Below are 7,143 nucleotides of genomic sequence, written 5' to 3'. Positions count from 1 at the left end.
ATAATTCAAAAGATCAATATATTTTATAAATTTTGTTGTAGTCTGCCACTAGTTTTGAATATATATTATGTCAGAGTGGAGAATTATGTCTGTTGTGATTCTTCTGTCCCATTTTCTGCCTCAGATATCCACATGGCCAAATCATTATCTTCTGCTATTTAATACCAGAGGAATTCCTGCTGGGGATCCGCCTTCCCCTGTTAATCCTTGCCCTCTGCAGTTTTCTTCAAAAGATATAATCATCTAGAACAGCAGGTCCCTACAGAGAACTTGGACATTTGCTTTTAATCAAAAGGCAGAGTTTATATTAAACTCAGTAAACAAAATCAGGGGACTTGTATAAATAACAATTTGTGCATATCATCTTCATTTTTGCTGACACTTTGACTCTGGTATTGATCTTTCTCCAGGTTGTGAAACTCAGAGGGCAAAGTGCAAAGTTCAAAAGTGGCTATTTGCCTGGAGGTTTATTGAAAATAAGGCATCAAGGGAAGTCCTCTGAAGTAATTTGAGGAAACTTTTTTTTCTTCTAGGAAGGATGTCATTATTTCGTTTCTAAGGCCAATTCTGCTTAGAGAAAAATAATAGAGTAAAAACACTCTTGCAACATTAGCAAGCTGACAGAGAATATGTAGATAATTATATGGTTTACACAGGTATGTAAAATTTCTAAACACAAATATTCTATGATGAACATCCCTTTATGGACTTAAATATCCAAATATTGAAACCATAGCTCCATGCAACCCATCATAGAATATATGAACAAAAAAAGCAGTTGTCAAATGAGTAAAGGATCCCTGAAAGTACATTGTTTTTAATTACTGTAATAATAAAACTGATTTTTAAAAACCAGTACAAACGAAGAATTGTCATTATGCAGATAAAAAAGTGGTTTTTTTTATTGTCCAATATTTCAAATTATTATTTACTTTCATGTAAGCACTTGCTGGGAATGTTTCCATACTCAAACAAGACAAGTGCACTGCAGGCAGAGCTGGTTTTAATTTTTAAAGATAACTGAAAACACACAGAAAAGCCCTCCAAGCCTGACTTGATATTGTTATATCTTAAGAATTTCAATGTGCTTAAGTTGGAAGTGTCCATCCAACTTAGGAGTATTTTCACAGGTTCCCTAAGGTCAGACTACAAATCAGGAAAGGAGACAAGAACTTTGAGTAATCTATTTTCAGCATCATGCAGAGGAACCTGGTTATTTTCAACCAAATTAGACATCATTTGGGGTGTTTATTCTCTCAATTATCTGCTTTTCTGGCAATCCTTCTCAGTTTCTTTATAAGATTTTTTTTTTCAAACTTCTAGTTTCTGTTTACTGAGTGACTTCAGGGGAGTATTATGAATTCTTCATCACATATTTAGGGGAAACACAAAATCGTTTATGAAGTAAGAGTCAAAGCTAATAGCCACCCTCAAGCAACTTGAATGCTTTTGGAACAACATGAAAATGAATCCAAAAAATTAAACCAAAAACTAAAGGAAGTATAAACTATCCTAAGCTGTTCTTTTTTTTTTTTTTAACAAGACTGGTATATCTAGGTATATGAAGGCCCACATTTCTAGAAGTTTACATTCTAATGTTGGAGCATATAATAAACCAGTAGCTAAATAACCTAAAAAGGAAATTTAAAATGCTGTTAAGAGCTATGAGTCAATATAGTATGGTATGAGTTGCAATGAGCAGTGGCTTAAAAGTGTGGTCAGGAAAGATCTTACTAATGAGATAGTGGCTAAAGTCAGTCCTGGATAAATATGGAAAATTGTACGAAATTTTGGAGGGGAGGACAACACAGAAAAAAAGAATAGGAAGCACAGATCCTTAGAGTAGGAATGATCTTTTTGATTTTTTTGTTGTTGTTGTTGTCTTTTTTGGTGGTATTGGGGTTTGAACACAGGACTTCACACTTGCTAGGCAGGCACTCCAACATTTGAGCCATACCACCAGCCTTTTTGGCTTTGGTTATTTGGGATGTAGGGTCTCACTTTTGGGGCCAGTCCAGACCACGATCCTGTTTTTTTATGCCTCCTACTGTAGCTATGATGACAAGCACGCACCACCTCACCCAGCTTTTTTTCTTGAGATAGGCTTTTTCTTTTCCAACTTTTTTTTCTGGGCTGTCCTAGAAATGCAATCCTCTCATTCTCTGCTAGAATGGCAGGTGTGAGCCACAGGGCCCCAGCAGGATGAGACGTTTGTGGTTGTTTTCCTTTGTTTTTACTTTCCCTCCTAGAAAGCAGAGAAAAGGTCTGAATTGTCAGGATCAGTAAAGTATGCAGAAGTGGTTTATGGCATAGATATAAAGCAGATTATGGATTCTAAGTGTTACATAGACATTAAATGGTGGAAATAACTGCTTTATATCTAAAAACCATTATCAGTATTGTAGTGTTGATAGGGGATTACTGGAGAAGTGAACAGGGCTAGAACATAGGCATAATGGTTGGGATGCAAGGAAAAGAGAACCAAAGTAGTAGGAACTTAAATGTGATAAAAATGTTATTTCCTCTTCAGTGACAATAAGCAATTTAAGCTTGGTAAAATAGTTTCTGTAAATAAGAACACAGGTTATTTCCAGATTTCTGCCATCCTGGGGAAAAAAACAGGATGGAGGATTACAGTAAGAAGGGCTCATTCTGTTGCTTTTCTAACCCAGTGATCAAATAATATCATCATACCATCACTTGAGGGCAAGACTGGAAATAAAGCAAATGTGGTGAGAAGGGCAGAGTGAAACGGTACAAATAATATCCCAGAGTTACTAAATTCCCCAACCCCAGAAATGGGGATTTCTTGTCATGTAAGTTAATAGACAGCTTATAATTAATCCATTATTATGAATTGGTGCTCTATAACTTGCAACCTGAGGTGATTCTATTCATCTGTGATAGACTCAGATGAAGGAGGGTGGAGACAGTCCCCTTCTTCAGTTAGTCTGTCCGTGTAATGAGCTAAACATATCACTTCAAGTGATACTTAGGTATTAGTCTCTTTGCATACCTGATGTCATCTCAACTCCTCACATGGAAGGATGACAATGGCAGCTGTGTCCTCAAGAAGCAAATAGAAAGTTGAGGCAAGTCTTCACAATTCAAACCTCCATCTATGAATATTAAACATCAGAATTATGTATCTTAACATAAATGTACACATCACAGAGAAGGTCATAGGTCAGTGGCATCTCCATTTTGATTTTTCCCTGAAAGTTCCACCATGTTGTACTGTGGTTCAACATACGAGCTCTGGAGAGGAGCTTCAATTCTAGGGCAAATTTCACATATGATTTAATTTCGCTGGAATTCAGGGGTTTTATTTTGGATTTTTGTTTATTTGTTTGTTTGAGACAGGATCTGGCTATATATCCAGGCTAGCTTCAAACTTGTCATCCTCCTACCTCAGTATCCCAAGTGTTGGTATTATAAGCATGTATCACCAATGCATGCTGAGATTCACTCCGTTATATGACACATAAGGATTGATAAAGTCACTTATTTCATTGCAGTATAATTCCATTGATAGCTTATGCTTATTGAGATTTTACACTGCACCAAACACTGTTCTAAGCAATTAATAAATGTTAACTCTTTTAATCTGTCGAGAATCTCAAGAAGGAGGTATAAATATTATTCCTATTTCTCTTGCCCCGGTGAGGAAACTTAGACAAAAAATAAAGTTGTGTGATTTGCTGAAGTCCACTCAGCTAGTAAGAGCTGGAGCTGGGATTTGACTCCAAGCTGTCTGACTCTAGCATGTGAGCTCTATGCCTACTCCCTGTGTAAATGAAATATTGCCTACAGAGTGTTTGGCACATACACATGCAATAAATGTCACTTATTATTTTTATTTTGTATTTTCCTATCACTTTATTTTGACTTCAATGTGGGAGAGGTGATTATTCAGAGATGTGAATTATCCAAGGATTGTGATAGTCAGAAGCAGAGGAAATATTAGATTTTTCTTAGTGGGAGTAGGATTAAAGATTCCCAGCACTTGAACTAGTCCAAAGCAAGAAATAAATGTCCATAAGCCCTCTCTCTGCTCCACATCTGTTTTTATTTTTCAGTTTATCAGCCTGCTCTTTCATGACAGGATTTTGCAATATTCAACTCCCCTGGTGACTTATAGAATATCAAGGGAAGAGAGAATAATGAAAAGCTTTTAGCCAACTTCAGCTTTTCCTTCCTTAAAATTGAAGATAAGCTCTAGCTGGACATCATGAAGTTGACTAAAAAGGCCAATTCATGCATCTTACTGTTATCAGCTCAAGAAGGGAATACTGGCTTACCAGTGCCCAGCACTGGTGATAGTCTTGTCCCACAGGATCAGGATGCTGGTGTGCAAAGATAAGACAAACTTATAACCAAGGTCTGCTCAGATACAGATTTTGTCTACAGGGAGCAGGTGTGAGCATCTTTAGTAGATCATATCTATGCCTTCACATCAAGGTTAGAGTTTGACAAGAACAGGAAGAGGAGAGAGTGGAAGTAGATGAATGCTGAATTTATCTCCTGCAGAATCAGCAGGGAGTGACCTCTGCCCTTGATTTACTTATACAAACATATATAAACCATAGTAAAAGAAAGGCCCCTACTTCTAACAGCCAACAAATTCTCACTGGGAATAAATACCTCATTTTCAGGTGGGCACTAGGGACTTTAGATAAGATTGAGGAGTTTTGTTCTTTTTACATGAAACTCTTGTGAGTGATGATGTATTGCTGACAATTAATTGATAGATGGAGAAGGATCTTCTCTAGATGTTTACCTTCTGCTAAAAGGGAAAAAACTAGTGTCTCCTTCACAGGGAAAACCAGCAGAGTAAAATGAAAACAGACTCCAGATAAGGTTCACCTGAACCACCTCTGGAGTTCCAAAGTACAGTTCTCCAGGGCCAAGGATGTCACTCAGTGATAGAGCTCTGGTCTAGCATGTTCTGGGTTCAATACCTAGCACTGATAAAAACATATGCAGACTAAATATATTTTAGACTAGCAGTGTTTTTTTTGCATTAGAGTAACTTTTAAAGACCCACATTGGAGAATTACATAAGAAAAGATGTATTTCTATCATTTTTAGTCACTGAGATTTGGGAGTTTACTTTTTAGAATGGTAAAATAAATAATTTTTCTTCAAATATTTCTTGTTCTATAGCTGTCTAGTCATATGAGAATGACCCATTATGAAAACTCACTGTAAGACTAAGAGGCATGAGTAGGGATAAGTTTAACCACTTCCTATTTAACGTATTGGGGAAAGTGAGATTCCTACCCAAGAGTCATGAGGATGGTGGACACAGAACAACCAACACTGGGCAGAAGGGATCAATAGCGTTTGTGAGGCATGTAAACTCACAACCCCTGGGAGGAGGCCTCCAAGCCATCCAGTGTTACACAATAGTGACACATGCAACACAGAGAATAACTAAGGGCTGTGGGAGGCAGGCTTTGTCGTATCAGTAGGATGAAGTGTCTCTGGCTGGGAGTGTTGTTTTGCTCGGACGTGTTGCTGAATCAGGTGGGGGCAGGCCTAGTGCAGGATCTTTTGAGGCTCTCCAGGTTTACCTTGCAAGCTGAAGTAGCACATAGTATTGAGGCTTAATTTTAGGTTTATAATGTAGACTGTCAGTTCTAATCCTCACTGCATGACAATTTTCTTGAAGAATTCTTAATGTCAGCATCTTATATTTATTTCTAATCAGAATCTCTCCTCGCCTCCAAAAAAGAAAAAAACACCTCCTGCAATGTATTTTACTTTGGGGTTGATTCCTTGATAAATGTCAAACAATAGTCTGTCTTTGTATTTATGCCTTTCCCATACTGACTCTTCTCATGCAACTTTCTTTGGTCAATGGGACAGTAAAAATGTGACAAAGACTTGAAAAATGCTTGTTTATTGAGGTTTCCTACATGTCAAGCTCTAAGATCATAGAACAAATAACCTTAGATAGTCTATTGTAGAAGAAGATGTTGAAGACAATTGAAACACTTTACCTGACAAGCGGCCAACTTGGAGATAAGTAAATGAAGCTATCCTAAACCATCCAGTTACTGACCAACTCATCAGTTGACCATGACAAAGCCCAGTGATATCAGCTGAGCCAACCTGTAACAGAAGAATGCCCCAACGGATTAGCAGAATCATGTTCTAAATAAATAGTTGTTCTATGTGACTACTGGAAAATTTGTTATGCAGCAGAATCCAATTGATACAACCTGTTACCAGCAGCCTGGGAGCAGGGTAGAAAGCTTTAGATTTTTAAATTTTCAAAATACCCATTTGGAATCCTTCCATTTTTCCACATGATACTCTCATTGTTAACTGTTAGGTTTTATTGCTGTCTCCCAGGCCAAAGACCATTTGATTTACCAACAATACATCTTCAACAGTCAGCTGAAATACTAGAGGGTCAGTCTCCAGGCTTTGCAGACTGGCAAGGGAAGCTGGTGATTATTTCTTCCTTTTCAAATTGTTAACCAAATTTCCCTGGCAACACTTCCTTTTACCCCCATCTCCAGAATTTCTTTAGATACAGCCTTTAAATTTAGAAGATTCTGCAGTATATATGAGATTGATTCACAGCTTTTGTTCAGTGGAAATTAGAATTCAGCTTTTTTTTTATCTTGTTTGATAAGTACCCCTATTTTAACATATTCTGTTTCATACTGTTAGCCATTTTTTTCTTTATTCTTATGAGGCTTTCCCCCCTTTTCCTTTACTTGAAATTATTATACAGGGGTTTTTGGAAGAAAGCATAAGACTATGCATGCAGTTTTCCTTCTTTGTTTTATCAGATTCAGCTTCCACCTTTAACACTGTCCATGCACAGGAAACTTACCTAGGTGACACATTTGAAATGTCAGCTGAAGGACCCAACATAAGCCATGCAAATGGAGCAAATAAGTATGTGTAAATATTTCCTGTGCAGATATTTATATAACTGTCTTATGTGAACTAAGAAAGCTATAAATAAAATCCATCCTGCCAAGACAATAATGTAAAACACATTTTCATTAAAATCAAGTGACAGTGTCAAATATGAATTCCTTTGCTATGTTGATTTATCCCAAATTATGAATAATAGTTCAAATGAAGTCAAATTAAATGCTGGCATTTTATTCAGAAGTAAAA

At 36.9% G+C, this 7,143-nt stretch overlaps 1 long non-coding RNA gene across 1 annotated transcript; it reads right to left on the bottom strand.

Moving 5' to 3' along the window:
- Window positions 1–1,667: 1,667 nt before the first annotated feature.
- On the bottom strand, window positions 1,668–6,118 carry LOC141414036 (uncharacterized). The gene is made up of 3 exons (XR_012439139.1): window positions 6,006–6,118; window positions 3,017–3,119; window positions 1,668–2,245 (listed from the first exon to the last, which is right to left on the bottom strand). It is a non-coding gene; the product is annotated as an uncharacterized lncRNA (long non-coding RNA).
- Between the last annotated feature and the right edge of the window lie 1,025 nt (window positions 6,119–7,143).

Source organism: Castor canadensis, chromosome 11 (genome assembly GCF_047511655.1).
Source record: "Castor canadensis chromosome 11, mCasCan1.hap1v2, whole genome shotgun sequence".
Lineage (NCBI taxonomy): Eukaryota > Metazoa > Chordata > Mammalia > Rodentia > Castoridae > Castor > Castor canadensis.
The sequence above is the reverse complement of the archived record's forward strand: the minus strand, read 5'-3'. Positions and strand labels throughout refer to the sequence as shown.